The 17896-nt window shown below is 44.3% G+C and overlaps 1 protein-coding gene across 20 annotated transcripts in view; it reads left to right on the forward strand.

The window, feature by feature from the left end:
* The window catches only part of LOC137353703 (regulating synaptic membrane exocytosis protein 3-like), a 1492914-nt gene that overhangs the window by 1306603 nt on the left and 168415 nt on the right, over window positions 1–17896 (forward strand). The window lies entirely within an intron of this gene.

A 17896-nucleotide genomic window follows, 5' to 3' on the forward strand; every position in this document is an offset into this window, starting at 1 on the left:
CCGCACCAAACAACACGAAAAAAGGAAAGAAGGTACCAGCCCTTCGCTTTGCAAGCTGGAACATCAGAACTATGTGTCCTGGCCTGTCGGAAGACCTTTCACAAATCAACGATTCTCGGAAGACCGCCATCATTAACAACGAGCCCAGTAGACTCAATGTAGACATTGCAGCACTTCAGGATACTCACCTCCCCGCGAGTGGATCTCTAGCAGAGCAAGACTACACCTTCTTCTGGCAGGGCAGGGATCCTGAAGAACCAAGACAGCATGGAGTGGGATTCGCCATCAGAAACTCCTTGCTCAGCATGATAGAGCCTCCTTCAAATGGCTCGGAATGCATGCTGTCCATCCGACTGCTCACCACCTCTGGTCCAGTACACCTACTCAGCATCTATGCTCCAACACTCTGCTCCCCACCTGAAGCTGAAGATCAGTTCTACGAGGAACTCCATAACATCATTAGCAGCATCCCCAACACCGAACACCTATTCCTGCTGGGGGACTTTAATGCCAGGGTTGGGGCCGACCATGACTCATGGCCCTCCTGCCTTGGGCGCTATGGTGTTGGAAGGATGAATGAGAATGGGCAGAGACTGCGTGAGTTGTGTACGTATCATAACCTCTGCATCACCAACTCGTTCTATCACACTGAACCCTGTCACCAGGTTTCATGGAGGCACCCAAGATCGCGTCGCTGTCACCAGCTAGACCTCATTGTCACAAGGCGAGCCGCCTTAAACAGTGTTCAAATCACACGCAGCTTCCACAGTGCGGACTGCGACACCGACCACTCCCTGGTGTGCAGCAAGGTTAGACTCAGACCAAAGAAGTTTCATCATTCCAAGCAGAAGGGCCACCCGCGCATCAACACGAGCAGAATTTCTCACCCACAGCTGTTACAAAAATTTCAAAATTCACTTGTAACAGTCCTTCAAAACACTCCCACAGGTGATGCTGAGACCAAGTGGGCCCACATCAGAGACGCCATCTATGAGTCAGCTTTGACCACCTACGGCAAAAGTGCGAAGAGAAATGCAGACTGGTTTCAATCTCATAATGAAGAGCTGGAACCTGTCAAAGCCGCTAAGCGCATTGCACTGTTGAACCACAAGAAAGCCCGCAGCGAGTTAACATCCGCAGCACTTAAAGCAGCCAGAAGCACTGCACAAAGAACAGCCAGGCGCTGCGCAAACGACTACTGGCAAAACCTATGCAGTCATATTCAGCTGGCCTCAGACACCGGAAACATCAGAGGAATGTATGATGGCATGAAGAGAGCTTTTGGGCCAACCATCAAGAAGATTGCCCCCCTCAAATCTAAATCAGGGGACACAATCACTGACCAACGCAAACAAATGGACTGCTGGGTTGAACACTACCTAGAACTGTACTCCAGGGAGAATGTTGTCACTGAGACTGCCCTCAAAGCAACCCTGTCTCTGCCAGTCATGGATGAGCTGGACATACAGCCAAACAAATCGGAACTCAGTGATGCCATTGATTCTCTAGCCAGCAGAAAAGCCCCTGGGAAGGACAGCATTACCCCTGAAATAATCAAGAGTGCCAAGCCTGCTATACTCTCAGCACTACATGAACTGCTATGCCTGTGCTGGGACGAGGGAGCGGTACCCCAGGACATGCGCGATGCCAATATCATCACCCTCTATAAAAACAAAGGTGACCGCGGTGACTGCAACAACTACCGTGGAATCTCCCTGCTCAGCATAGTGGGGAAAGTCTTTGCTCGAGTCTCTCTAAACAGGCTCCAGAAGCTGGCCGAGCGCGTCTACCCTGAGGCACAGTGTGGCTTTCAAGCAGAGAGATCGACCATTGACTTGCTGTTCTCCCTTCGTCAGATACAGGAGAAATGCCGTGAACAACAGATGCCCCTCTACATTGCTTTCATTGGTCTCACCAAAGCCTTTGACCTCGTTAGCAGACGTGGTCTCTTCAGACTACTAGAAAAGATTGGATGCCCACCAAAGCTACTAAGTATCATCACCTCATTCCATGACAATATGAAAGGCACAATTCAACATGGTGGCTCCTCATCAGAGCCCTTTCCTTTCCTGAGTGGCGTGAAACAGGACTGTGTTCTCGCACCCACACTTTTTGGGATTTTCTTCTCCCTGCTGCTTTCACATGCATTCAAGTCCTCTGAAGAAGGAATTTTCCTCCACACAAGATCAGGGGTCAGGTTGTTCAACCTTGCCCGTCTAAGAGCGAAGTCCAAAGTACGGAAAGTCCTCATCAGGGAACTCCTCTTTGCTGACGATGCTGCTTTAACATCTCACACGGAAGAGTACCTGCAGAGTCTCATCGACAGGTTTGCGGCTGCCTGCAATGAATTTGGCCTAACCACCAGCCTCAAGAAAACGAACATCATGGGGCAGGACATCAGAAATGCTCCATCCATCAATATTGGCGACCACGCTCTGGAAGTGGTTCAAGAGTTCACCTACCTTGGCTCAACTATCACCAGTAACCTGTCTCGAGATGCAGAAATCAACAAGCGCATGGGAAAGGCTTCCACTGCTATGTCCAGACTGGCCAAGAGAGTGTGGGAAAATGGCGCACTGACACGGAACACAAAAGTCCGAGTGTATCAAGCCTGTGTCCTCAGTACCTTGCTCTTTGGCAGCGAGGTCTGGACAACGTATGTCAGCCAAGAGCGACGTCTCAATTCATTCCATCTTCGCTGCCTACGGAGAATCCTTGGCATCAGGTGGCAGGACCGTGTCTCCAACACAGAGGTCCTCGAGGCGGCCAACATCCCCAGCTTATACACACTACTGAGTCAGCGGCGCTTGAGATGGCTTGGCCATGTGAGCCGCATGGAAGATGGCAGGATCCCCAAAGACACATTGTACAGCGAGCTCGCCACTGGTATCAGACCCACCGGCCGTCCATGTCTCCGCTTTCAAGACGTCTGCAAACGCGACATGAAGTCCTGTGACATTGATCACAAGTCGTGGGAGTCAGCTGCCAGCGTTCGCCAGAGCTGGCGGGCAGCCATAAAGACGGGGCTGAAGTGTGGCGAGTCGAAGAGACTTAGTAGTTGGCAGGAAGAAAGACAGAGGCGCAAGGGGAGAGCCAACTGTGTAACAGCCCCGACAAACAAATTTCTCTGCAGCACTTGTAGAAGATCCTGTCACTCTAGAATTGGCCTTTATAGCCACTCCAGGCGCTGCTTCACAAACCACTGACCACCTCCAGGCGCTTATCCATTGTCTCTCGAGATAAGGAGGCCAAAGAAGGAGAAGAAGATTTACTGGTTGTATTTACTGGTTGTATTTACTGGTTGTATTTAGTGGATGTATTTACTGGTCGTGTTTACTGGTCGTGTTTACTGTTCGTATTTACTGGTTGTATTTACTGGTTGTATTTAGTGGATGTATTTACTGGTCATGTTTACTGTTCGTATTTACTGGTTGTATTTAGTGGATGTATTTACTGGATGTATTTACTGGTCGTGTTTACTGGTTGTATTTAGTGGATGTATTTACTGGTTGTATTTAGTGGATGTATTTACTGGATGTATTTACTGGTCGTGTTTACTGGTTGTATTTAGTGGATGTATTTACTGGTCGTGTTTACTGGTTGTATTTACTGGATGTATTTACTGGTCGTGTTTACTGGTTGTATTTAGTGGATGTATTTACTGGATGTATTTACTGGTTGTATTTACTGGTTGTATTTAGTGGATGTATTTACTGGTCGTATTTACTGGTCGTGTCTACTGGTTGTATTTACTGGATGTATTTACTGGTCGTGTTTACTGGTTGTATTTAGTGGATTTCTCTTTGTCTCAAAAAATTGCCACTTTCTTCAGGGTCACCTTCCCCCCTCCCCACCCCGCAAGTAAATATCTACAGGCTCTCGGCACTGAAAGGAACTGTTCAGAAAGTTCCTTCAATCATGCTGTCCAGTAAGTCAGCCTCCATACAAAAGGCTATGTTTTCTTTCAAAGCTGCAGCAACTCTTTGCTCACTCAATGCTCTTTCACAAAGAGCTTGTTTAGATTTTGTAAAATATTCGACCAGTTGGGCTGCCTCTGAACCCGAAAACAGAATCAATCCTGACCTCATCTCATCCATACTTTCTTAGAATCTAAACCCCAAATTACAATTGGTATGGAAAGTCTTGCTGCAAATTCAATGCTTTCCAAATGCACACTCCTGATGTGATGCATTAGCTGCCTGGAGTGCATTTCGGAAATCAAATTTCAACTCCTGAGAATTGATGCTGTGTGTATGTTGAAGTGGAGGATTACTCTTGCAACATCAAAGTGATGAACACCCTATGGTAAAGAAATCCTTTGGTCCTTATCCAGCATGATAACTTAACCCAGAATATCGGAGTTCTTTTAGTTTTATAATCTTGCATTGTTCCCAAGGGGAATTTTATGGAGCGTTTGACAGTAATCATGAAACTTGAAATTTTAGGCATTCCATAATTCCTTAAATTATAAGACAACATTCATCAGCAGTAGAATTTTATAGGGTGAATGGTTTTATTGAACATTAAACATTAACAGGTTCCATGGTAAAGTCCATGGGTTTTCAAAAAAATCTGTTCTTTGGGCTGAAAATTTATGATAACTACTTTTTCAAAATTTCGTGTCAGACTTCATTTACTTTCTTAATAATCTGATTCAGTAACAGTGTTCATTTTAGTTTTACCACTGGAAAGTTCCAGTTTATTTCAGTTCTTCTCCATGATTTGTACATTCATTCAAGAAAGGGAACAATCGTCTCAGCTTGGTAAAAAGTATTTAATGTCTGAAAGCAGATTTATAGGAGGAACAAGACATTAAATAAAAACAAGAAATGCTGGATTCACTCAGCAGGTCTGGCAGCATCTGTGGAAAGAGAAGCAGAGTTAACGTTTCGGGTCAGTGACCCTTCTTCGGAACCCATTTTATTTAAGACATTAAATAACATTGCAGAGCTGTGCTGCTTTCTGCTTTTCTCCATTTACGAATCAGATGAAGGAACTGAAAATAAACTGAACATTCCTAGCCAGGGACTTCATCTCTTCCATCACTGGCCAGAGCAGCAACATGTGAGGGCAGTACAAGTCTGCAGGACTGCCATGGGGTCAACACCTGCACTGATGCTGCTAGTTCGTCCCCTGAGATTGAACACAGAACTTTCCTGATCTGTAGAGCTTGACATTTTCTGACCAGGATTGCATCCATTCTGTTTTTTAACTGGAGTCACTGAAATGGAAGGAAGAGACGAATATTACATTTCAAGTATGTGATTACAGTACAGGGTTCATACTGTCACAGAATGACTGCAGTGGACTGAAATCACTATCAATTAAGTGTCAGCTTGGCTCAACTGGTAGTACTCTTGACTCTGAGAGCATTTTTTTTCTTTCACGGGATGTGGGCATCACTGGCAAGGCCAACATTTGTTGCCCAACCCTAATTTCCCTTGACAACTGAGTGGCTTGCTAGGCCATTTCAGAGGGCAGTTAAGAGTCAACCACATTGCTGTGGGTCTGGAGTCACATGGAGGCCAGACCAGGTAAAGATGGCAGATTTCCTTCCATAAAGGGCATTCGTGAACCAGATGGATTGTTACGACAATCGACGATAGTTTCATGGCGCCATTACTGAGTCGAACAATTCCAGATTTGTAATAATTAATTGAATTTAAATTCCACCAGCTGCCATGGTAGGATTTGAACCTGTGTCCTCAGGGAATTAGCCTAGGCCTCTGGATTCCTAGTTCAGAGACATTATCACTAGCCACTATCTCCCCTTCATTGCATTGTGCATTCAGGCCCCACTCCAGAACTTATCTTTGGGGACTAGTTAGCCAACCATATGTGATATTGGACTTCTTAAATAGAGGTATTGAGTACAAAAGCAGGGAAGTTATGCTGAACCTTTATAAAGCTCTGGCTAGGCCACAACTAGAGTACTGCATCCAGTTCTGGTCATCACACTCTCGGAAGGATGTGAGAGTCCTTGAGAAGGTGCAGCGGATATTTACCAGAATAGTTCCAGGGATTGAGGATTTTATCTACAAGGTTAGGTTGGAGAAGCTGGAGTTGTTCTCCTTGGGGCAAAGGAGATTGAGGGGAGATTTGATAAAGGTGTACAAGATTATGACAGGTTTAGACAAGGTAGACAAAGAAAAGCTGTTCCCATCAGCTGATGGGACAAGAACCAGGGAACACAGATTCAAGGTTTTGGGTAAGAGATGTGGGGGGATGTGAAGAAGAACTTTGTTATGTAGCAAGTGGCAATGCCGACGAGGGTGGTGGGTTTGGAAACAATTAATGATTTTAAAAGGGAATTGCATGGGCACTTGAGGGAAATAAACTTGCAGGGCTAGGGGTAGAGAGCAGGGAATGGGTCTGACTGAATTGTTCTATAGAGAATCCGTGTGGACTTGATGGGACGAATGGCCTCCTTCTGTGCTGTAATGATCCTATGACTCTTATTTCAGTTCAGTCCTGAGGAAACTTAGGAACAGAGGATCAGGAGTAGGCCATTCAGCCCCTCAAACCTGCAAGCTCTCTCTTTACATAGCACCAGTTCATTGAGTAAAGTCGATGTTGACAGATTCTATATAAGTTCAAGTATTATTAATTTCTCACGGAGTATCTCATAACTTCTACCCCTCTCTTTCCCGTGCTCCCCATAATCTGTGCAAGGTGTTACTCAATGTTAGAAAGCTGTGATGTGACAGTCTGAGACAACATCACCAAATTTTGTTAATGACACCATGATTAACTTTAAAAAAAAAGTACTGCGCTATTTATGTAACACATACATTTCCCATGACTCGCTGTGCCCAGAGGTAAAGTTGTTTATTACTGTTCCATCTAAGACTATTTCTTCCTCAGGGTTCTGTTCATATTTTGATGTATCACCAGAAATTTCTCAAATAAATAGTTTGATTGTGTATTTATTTCGCAACATAGACTGTTGCTTTGTAACGAAAACAGTATCACAGAGAAGCATATAAGTGAAAAACACTGGTATATTTGAAATAAAATTATATACATTTCTGCCTGTGAGTGGAGTAACATTGATGACACAGTATTTTCATTGAACTGCTGTATATAGTTCAGGATATGCTCTGTCACCTTTGTTATATCAGAAAATCCAGGTAAATCTGCATTTCCTTTCCTACCCTTAATGAAAGGGTTTCTTTTGAAGGATTAGAAGTACGTTAGTGTTTATTATAACGGTTGTCTTCCTGAGTCATCACTGAAATGATTCAAGGTGATATTTTCTTCGAACTGTGTTTTGTTTTTTGCTGAGCTTTCTGCTTGTTGAGGGATATTAGCACTGGGAAGTGAAATGTTGGCCAGAATTTTTCATTAGGCGGGAGGCCCTGTCCACCGGCCGACAGGTCACTGGCGAGCCCACCTCTGCCAGGCCTGTGGAGCCAGACTGGGATTTTTCACTCTCCAGGCCTTGAATTGGTCATGGGCGGGACTTCCACCTCCTTGAGGCAGGAAGTCCCGCCTAATGCAGCTGCCGGCCAATCAGTGGGCCAGCAGCTCTTAGTCCCAGCAGCGCCACCGGGAGTGTGGCCACTGCTGGGAACACACCCAGCCATTGCAAGAAAGATGAAGGACGGCCCCGGAACTAAGGTAAGTCTTAGGGCCTCACCGGGGACAATCGGTCGGGCCCTGGCGAGGCAAGGGTGCTCGGTTAGGGGGGCGGGGAGAGTGTTGTGCGTTGGGCGCAGTTGGGGCTTTGGGCGTGGTCCTCGGTGGGCACTCTGTGCCCCAATCAGGAGGGCTCCCCACAAGCCCACAAGAAGGCTGTCTGGTTTCAGCAGGCGGGGTTTTTGAGGCTTCTGCCATCCGACCGCCAAGGGTAAAATACTCACACTGGCAAGCAGAGGCCCTTAAGTGCCAGTTAATTGGCCACTTAAGGGCCTTGTTTGGTCTGGGGTGGGCGGGCCATTTCTCACCACCATCAGCCTGCCCATTTGGTGGACGTAAAATTCCGGTCGTTGTCCCATTTGAACGTTACACCCAGTGCTTGGTGACTGAACCCCCATTAACAGATTTAAATAAATTAAAATTAATGAATTAGTCATACCTATGCTGCTGCCTTCTTTCCTTCTGCGATCTTCCTGCCGCTGGCCGGCACTCCCGCGCTTTCAGATCCCCGTCTGCGGAAATGAGGCGGAACACTTGTGGGGAAGGGGGAGGAGGTTAAGTTTCCCAGTATGGGGTGGGGGTGGGGGGAAGGGGTCAACGTAACATCATTTGTGTGGGGGATGGTGGGAAGGGTTTTAGGTTAAAGTTTATGCACTTTGAGGGGGGTGGAAGGTCAGGTGGACAGAGTAAATGTTCTGGGGGGGCAGAGGGCAACTAATCAATTTAATTGCTATTGGGGAATGGGAGAGGGGCAGAATAATTTTTTAAAATTTCTTTTTATTCACTTTTCCGATAAATTTAATGGTAGAGCTCAAAGTCCTTTAAAAATGTGTCAGCGCCTGCGCACAGGCAGCTGACGCCATTGCCGGGGACGACAGCCCGCCCCTCTACGTGATTGGCGGAAGCAGCCCGCCCTAGCTCATTAAATGAGCTGCTGCGCTGTGCGCGGGCTGCCATTGAGTCGGCAGCGGGAATATAAAATTCAGCCCATAGGAACAGAAGTCGGCCATTCGGCAGCTTGATCCTCCTCTGCAGTTCAATTAAATTGTAGCTAATTTGAATCTTAACTCCACTTCCCTTTATACCCTTAACTTAACAAATATATCGCTGTCAGTTTTGAAACAGCCAATTGATTCAGTCTCGGCAGCTTTTGAGTGGTGAGAGTTCCCGATTTCCATTACCCTTCGTGTGTAGAAGTGCTCCCTGACATCACCCTCGGTCTCTCTAATTACCTTAATCTTCCATACTCAGGAATACAAGCATAGTTAATACAGTCTGCTCATAATTTAAACCTTATAGCCCCAGTATTGTTTGGAGAATCTACGTTGCACCCCATCCAAAGCCAATATATCCTTGTTGAGGTGCAGTGCCCAGAACTGAAAGCATTTACTGCAGCTGGGGTCTGACTAGAACTTTATATAACGGTCGTATAACTTCCACCCTTTGTCTTCCAGCCCCCTTGAGACAAAAAACAACATTTCCTTAGTTGTTTTAATTGTTGTTTTTGTATCTGTCCACTGGCTTTTCCCAATTTCTGTGCATGGGCCCCTAAATCTCTCTGCTCCTTCACAGTTTACAACTTCTCTCCATTTAGAAGATACTCCGATTTATCTTCCCTCAGTCCAAAGTGGATGACCTCACATTTTCCCACATTGAACTCCATCTGCCACCGTTTTGCCCAGGCCATTTAATTGATCAATGTCCCTTTGCAACTTTCAGTTCCCCTCTACTTACTGTACCACCAAACTTAGTGTTCTCAGCAAACGTGGATATACAGCACTCTATTCCTTCATCGCATGTGAAAGCAGCAGGGAGAAGAAAATCCCAAATAGTGTGGGTGTGAGAACACAGCCCTGTTTCACGCCACTCAGGATAGGAAAGGGCTCTGATGAGGAGCCGCCATGTTGAATTGTGCCTTTCATATTGTCATGGAATGAGGTGATGATACTTAGTAGCTTTGGTGGGCATCCAATCTTTTCTAGTAGTCTGAAGAGACCACGTCTGCTGACGAGGTCAAAGGCTTTGGTGAGATCAATGAAAGCAATGTAGAGGGGCATCTGTTGTTCACGGCATTTCTCCTGTATCTGATGAAGGGAGAACAGCATGTCAACGGTCGATCTCTCTGCACGAAAGCCACACTGTGCCTCAGGGCCACACTGTGCCTGTGCGTTCAAGTCCTCTGAAGAAGGAATTTTCCTCCACACAAGATCAGGGGGCAGGTTGTTCAACCTTGCCCGTCTAAGAGCGAAGTCCAAAGTACGGAAAGTCCTCATCAGGGAACTCCTCTTTGCTGACGATGCTGCATTAACATCTCACACTGAAGAGTGCCTGCAGAGTCTCATCGACAGGTTTGCGGCTGCCTGCAATGAATTTGGCCTAGCCATCAGCCTCAAGAAAATGAACATCATGGGGCAGGACGTCAGAAATGCTCCATCCATCAATATTGGCGACCACGCTCTGGAAGTGGTTCAAAAGTTCACCAACCTAGGCTCAACTATCACCAGTAACCTGTCTCTAGATGCAGAAATCAACAAGCGCATGGGAAAGGCTTCCACTGCTATGTCCAGACTGGCCAAGAGAGTGTGGGAAAATGGCGCACTGACACGGAACACAAAAGTCCGAGTGTATCAAGCCTGTGTCCTCAGTACCTTGCTCTATGGCAACTAGGCCTGGACAACGTATGTCAGCCAAGAGCGGCATCTCAATTCATTCCATCTTCGCTGTCTCCGGAGAATATTTGGCATCAGGTGGCAGGACCGTATCTCCAACACAGAAGTCCTCGAGGCGGCCAACATCCCCAGCTTATACACCCTGCTGAGTCAGCGGCGCTTGAGATGGCTTGGCCATGTGAGCCGCATGGAAGATGGCAGGATCCCCAAAGACACATTGTACAGCGAGCTCGCCACTGGTATCAGACCCACCGACCGTCCATGTCTCCACTTTAAACCCATTTCTACTAATCTGACATTAATCCCTCACACATCCCCGCAAGCAATTGTTTTACAAAAGCTAATTTACCTATCAACCCACACATCATTGGCATGTGGGAGGAAACCAGAGCACCCACACACAGTCATAGGGAGAACTTGCAAACTCCACACAGGCAGTACCCAGAACTGAACCCAGGTTGCTAAAGCTGTGGTGCTAACCACTGCACCACTGTGCCAGCCTTTAAGTTGAATGGATATTGATAAACTATTTGAGCTTTGGCTTTTTGGTATCATCTTAACCTCCTCATGTATCTGATCACATTTCATCTCTCGATTTCATTTGGAGAAGAAAGATCTTTCTACTTATATATTCATAACAATTATGAAATAATTTTACAGGACACATATCAGCATTAACAATAATGTAAATACTGGGGGAGAGTTTCCTTTGGATGTAATTGGAGATCCTTTATGCCCGTTTTGAGAAGTGTTTTTTTTTCAATTTTCCACTCAAATTCATTTGCATATCGCCGGATGCAAAATCTGCCATGAACCAGGGCAATCGGGCAGTGTTTTAAAACATAAGTTTCTTAAAACAAAATTTTGCTCCAAAAAATACAGTGGTAACTTGGTGCACCTGGATTAATTCAGCTGAAAATGGGTTGATCACAAAAAATAAGCATTTTTAATCAGTGGCAAACCACCACCTGTAAGTTACCCGATTTCAAATAACTGAAAATGACTTTTAAAAAATATACATTTGCTGGTTATATTGGGGCACAATAGTCAGTTACATTCAAAAGCTTTCAAAATGTATCTATTAGTGTTACACACCCAAACGAACCAGCTTTATTTTTAGAGCCTCCGTGAAAGCCTGCAAACAAGAGAAATTAGCGGAAACCCAAAATGGTGATTAATTCATCCAAGGGCTGTGGCCAGTCTTGTAGGCAAGGCTGGCTTCTAATGTAGTTATAAGGGCCTGAAAGGGACAGTGTTTGAGACAGTGAGAGTAATCCCTCCCACTGTAGTGATGATGATGATGTAATAGTTACATGGGTGTTAGTCTTGGAAGACGCTAGAAGCATTATGCGAGGTGCTAGCTGGACCTACTTAATGAGAGTGTAAATAGTTATGTATACAAAATAAACGAGTTACTATTTTACCACACAAACACTCTGAGACATCTGTAAACAATGCTTGAACTATGCTGACAAAAATATACAACATGGTGGCGATGGTAAACACACCCAGAAATTATTGAAAGACCTCACCTCGTACATTAGCACCAAGAAGATGGCAGATCTCAAAGGGAGATCTGCTCTATGGCTGAAGGAAGACATGGACAGACAGTGAGTCAACTGTGCAGGCATTCATGCTGCACCACAGAAGCATGGTGGTCTGCGAGCAGAAACCAGGTCCAGAGACCGGGCTGCAAGTCACAGTACCAAGCGACGGTCAGGGATCTGGTGAGAAACCTTTTGGAAAGGGTGCATTTATTGTTTAGCGGCGCAGTGGGCAGGCGAGGCAGACTTTAAGTCTGTGCCCTCTCGTTCTTGATCCTTTCACGAACAGTTTCTCCCTCTCTACTCTGTCCAGACCCTAAGGATTTTAATTCCTCTATCAAATCACCTCTCAGCTTTCTCTTCAAGGAAAACAGTTCTAATTTCTCCAATCTATCTTCATAACTGAAGTTCCGCATCCCTGGAATCATTCTCGTGAATCTTTTCTGCACCCTCTCCAATGCCCTCACATCTTTCTGAAAGTGCAGCACCCAGAACTGGACACAATACTCCAGCTGAGGCCAAACTAGTGTCTTTTACAAGTTCAATATAACTTCCTTGTTCTTGTACTCTATGCCCCTATTAATAAAGCCCAGGATACTGTATGCTTTATTAATCGTGCTCTCAACCTGTCCTGCCACCTTCAATGACATGCACATATACACCTAGGTCCCTCTGCTCCGCACCCCCTTTAGAATTGTACCCTTTATTCTATATTGTCTCTCCATGTTCTTGCTACCAAAATGAATCACTTCACATTTCTCTGTATTTAACTTCACCTGCCACCTGTCTGCCTATTTCACCACAGTGGCGCAGTGGTTAGCACCGCAGCCTCACAGCTCTAGCGACCCGGGTTCAATTCTGGGTACTGCCTGTGTGGAGTTTGCAAGTTCTCCCTGTGTCTGCGTGGGTTTCCTCCGGGTGCTCCGGTTTCCTCCCACATGCCAAAGACTTGCAGGTTGATAGGTAAATTGGCCATTATAAATTGCCCCGAGTATCGGTAGGTGGTAGGGAAATATAGGGACAGGTGGGGATGTGGTAGGATATGGAATTAGTGTAGGATTAATATAAATGGGTGGTTGATGGTCAGCACAGACTCGGTGAGCCAAAGGGCCTGTTTCAGTGCTGTATCTCTTTTAAAAAAATGTCCTTTTGAAGTTCTACACTATCCTCCTCACAGTTCACAAATCTTCCAAGGTTCGTATTGTCTGCAAACTTTGAAATTGTGCCCTGTACAACAAGGTCTAAGTCAATATATATCAGGAAAAGCCAGGGTCCCAACACTGATCCCTGGGGGACTCCACTACAAACCTTCCACCAGCCTGAAAAGCAACCATTAAACAGTACTCTTTGTTTCCTGTCACTCAGCCAATTTTGTATCCAAATTGCTACTGTCTCTTTTATTCCATGAGCTATAACTTTACTGTCAAGCCTGTTGTGTGGCACTGTATCAAATGCCTTTTGAAAATCCATGTACATCACATCAACAGCATCGCCCTCATCAACCCTCTTTGTTACCTCTTCAAAAAACTCCAGCAAGTTAGTTAAACATGATTTTCCCTTAAGAAATCCATGCTGGCTTTCTTTAATTAACCCGCATTTGTCCATGTGACAATTCATTTTGTCCCGATTTAATCTTTCTGGAAGTTTCCCCACTGCCAAAGCTAAACTGACTGGCCTTTAGTGCTGGGCTTATCTTTACAATTGCTGATGACAAAGCATCTTTGAGGCTTCAGACAAGTTTGATGATATTTTACAAGCCTTTGATAAATACTTTAATTTAAGAAGCAATAAGATCCTGGAAACAGCAAAGTTTAATGAACGGATCCAGTAGCTGGGCAAATCAGTGGACTTTTTTATCAACGATTTGTACAGATTGGCTGAGGGATGAGTATAGAGAACTGAAGTCTGAGTTGATCAAGGATCGAATAGCAGTGGGAATAGCTGATGAGTCTTTATCAAATCTCTTATAGTCAAAAGATGACCTCACTCTTGCAAAAGCGATTCAGATGGTGCGACAGGCAGACGACAGAGGACAAAATAGAGTCATCCTGTGGGCTGAAGAGAAGCCTTGGCTCTGAAACAATCCAATGTACAGTTCCTGAAGCCCAGGATGGAAAAATACTCTACAGATCAGAAGATACAGTTGGGGGGAAGGTGCAAGACGCTGTGGAACCCTGCCAGCCCTGCATAGCCAGAAAGGCCCACAGAGGTGAACAGTGTCTTGTTAATAAAGCTGAATGCTTTAATTGCAATAAGACAGGCCATTTCGGAAAGATGTGCCAGAGCACATCTGCCAGAGCACACAGAACAAGAAATGCCAAACAAAAAACCTTCACACATAGAGCTGTGAATGAAATGGAACAACTTTCATTAGAAGATAAACCAGGAGACTTGCTGGGGGAGATTACTTACCCCAATCAGGCATTCTGGACGGCAGATATTTATTTATGTCAATGGACATTTTACTAATTTCAAATGGGACGCAGGTGCAAATATCACAGTGTTGTCAGACCAAGAGCCATGGTTGTCAACACATTGCTTACAACCAGCAGACACTCAGTTACACGGTCCAGGAGGGATTGAACTGAAGGTTAAGGGAAAGCTACAAACAACACTCCAATATAACGGAAAGCAGATAATCGAAATACTGTACATTCTGAAAAACCAAGAATTTTCTTCGTTCAGCAGAAAAGTGTGCTTAGACCTACATCTGATTTAAAAAGTGGATGAAATCAAACAGCCAGATTCCAACAGTCGCTTTCAAGCAGACTTTCCAAAACTCTTTTCAGGTCTCGGAAGGCTGAAAATCTAGTCTCGCATAACATAACATTAAGAGAAGATGCCGCTCTGGTCTGTATCTTTATACCAAGAAAGATACCACACCTATTAATGAACCATATTCAACACCTTCTGGATGAGATAACCAAGATGGGAGTCATTTCTCCTGTCACAAAGCCAACAGAGTGGTGTTTAGTTATGGTTCCAATTCCAAAACCAAATGGTACTCTTCGTATCTGTTTGGACTTAATGCAGCTTAACAAAGCTGTGGCGAGGGAAATCCATTCCATCCCTTCGGTGGACAAAAGCATGGCAAAGCTATCCAAAAGCATAATGTTCACTAAACCCGATGCAAATAGTGGCTTTTGGCAGGTTCCGTTGGACGAGAAGTCAAGATTACTCACAAACATTTATCACACCATTCTGAAGATTTTACTTCAATCATTTACCATTCAGTATAACATATGCACCTGAAATTTTCCAAAGGACCATGTCCAGCATTCTGCAAGGTCTCAAAGGGGTGATATGTTACCTGGACGACATCCTGGTCCATGGGGAATCAGTCAAAGAGGCTGAACAGAGAGTAACAGTGGTTTTAAGTAGTCTTCAAGAAGAAGGCTGACACTTAATGATGTGTGAATTCTCAAAAACGTCTATTCGTTTCTTGGTATATATTGTAAATAACAAGGGCGTAATGGCAGACCCACAAAAGACAAGAGCCATTAGTGAATTCCCAATCCCAACTTCAGTCCAACATCTCCAAAGATTCCTTGGAATGGTGAATGAGTTGGCAAAATTTTTATCCAATTTTGCACAAGTAACTGAACCCTTAAGACTACTCTTGATAAAAGATCAAGTGTGGTGTTGAAACACACATCAAGCAGGCATTTCGAAGAATTGCTAGTCTTGCCAGAGATATTAGCGTATTACAACCCTTCATTACCAACTATAATTGTAGCAGGCACCTCATCTGCGGATTAGGGGCAGTCCTCTTTCAAGAACAGATAAATGGATGTCGAAGACCAATCTGTTATGCAACTAGAGCTTTGTCCGAGACAGAGACAAGGTCTGCTGTCATTGACAAAGGAGCACTTGCAGTCATGTGGGCTTGCAAGAGGCTTTCTGATTACATTATTGGCCTGAAAGTCGCTATTGAGACAGACCACAAACCCTTGATTTCCATACTGGATGAGAAGGGAATTGCAAGGATGTCTCCGAGAATTCAGAGATTCTGATTGAGTTTGCTGAGATGTACCTACGAGATGGTATATGTACAAGGGAAGATGCAAACTTCTGCTGATGCATTATCAAGAGTAACTGTTGACCATCCTACACAACAGGATGTTAACTTTGTTGAAGAGATAGAGTCATATTCACAGTATACAGCATCTCAATGTTCAGCAAGTACACAGAAACTTCAAGAAATACATCACGCTCAAAAGCGGGATGAGGAATGCATTCAAATACACCAGTATTGTACACAAAGTTGGCCACAGGAATGTCCTAGTGGGGAGAAAATGAAAATGTTCTTCAAATTCAGGAGGCACTTCACAATCGTAGACAACTTGCTGGTGTATAACAGCAGACTGGCCATTCAGAATTCTCGCTCAGATATCTTGGCAAGAATCCATCAAGGTCACATGGGAATCACAAAATGCAGAGCACGAGCTCAATCATCTGTTGGTGGCCAGGAATATCCAAAGACATGGAAAACATGGTCTTGAATTGCCAGGTATGTGCAGTACACAGTCTAGAGCAGAGGGAACCCCTGATAACTACACAATTTCCGACCACACCATGGGCACGTCTAGAAATGGATTTATTTATGTACAATGGAAAACCTTACATCACAATGATTGATTATTTTTCACGCTGGATAGAAGTGGAAAGATTGTACTGAACAACTCCAGAAACTGATATTAGAGCTTCACAGGGGATTTTTGCAATGCATGGTATTCCTGACGAGGTTGTGTCAGACAACGGACCACAGTTTGCACATGAATACTTCACACAATTTGCGAGAAATTGGGGATTTGAACATCTCACAAGTTCCCCTTGTTTATGTACAATGGAAAATCGTACATCACAGTCATCAATTATTTTTAAAGATGGATTGAAGTGAAAAGTTTGTACTCAACAACAACAATCGAATGTGGTGAGCGGAGAGAGGAGTACAAATTATTAAATCATTGTTGAAGAAGATGAAGATCTTCCAACTGCGCTATTGAATTATCAATCTACTCCATTGTTATGTGGACTTTCATCTTTAGAGCTGTTAATGGGGAGGAAGCTAAAAACTCAACTTCCTATTCCACCCAGAAAAATACTTCCAGGTTTAGACGTACAAGACTACAAAGAAGTTCAAGACAGGAACCAACAAGCTCGCAATTACAGTAAGAGATTTCGTACCAAATGTTAAAGGAAGGAGGGAAGGTATGGATACGAGTTCTAGGATGTGAAGGTAGAGTCATCCAGAGAGATGAAGTTCATCTGAGATCTTATGTAGTCCACACTCCTGAGGGTGCTATACGCTGAAATAGGAGAAACCTTATCCCTATTCATCAAACACAACAACCAGTCATGTACCTGGAAGAACCAGATGATGATCAAGAAACCAAGAGACAGCAGGATACCACAAACATTGGTCAAGGTCACCCAAGTTGTCGAACAAGTCTTTAAGAAAGACTATTGATCTTCCGGGTCCAACAAGAACAAGATCAGGGAAAGTCGTGAAGCCTCCTGATAGACTGACTCTGTGATGTCAGATACTTGGGGGTGGGGGGGTGGGAGGTGAATGAATGAATGAATGTATATATATCAACAATAGTCACATGGGTATTAGACTTGGAAGAAGTTAGAAGCATCATGAGAGGTGCTAGGTTCAAGCTGGACAGGCTTAATGAGAGTGTAAATAGTTATGTATATAAAATAAACAAGTTAATATTTTACAATAAAAAGACTCGGAGACATCTGTAAAAAATGCTCAAACTACGCTAACAACAATATACCAACATTTAGCACAATGCTTTTTTGAATTAGCGTAACAGATCACAGAAACTCGATATGCACTGAACACAATTTGTGCTTAAAACTTTGCAGATTTTGCACAAGTTTACCGTGATTTCAGACAAGGTGTGCCAAAAAAAGACAGTGCAATTGAGGGGAAACCCTATCCCACTGTCAAAACTATGTTAAAACATACTGATCTCTTACCAAAGTATCGTTGTCAAAAATGTGTCCAGTGATTCTGCTGTGGTTCTGTAATAG

Source organism: Heterodontus francisci, chromosome 3, assembly GCF_036365525.1.
Source record: "Heterodontus francisci isolate sHetFra1 chromosome 3, sHetFra1.hap1, whole genome shotgun sequence".
NCBI lineage: Eukaryota > Metazoa > Chordata > Chondrichthyes > Heterodontiformes > Heterodontidae > Heterodontus > Heterodontus francisci.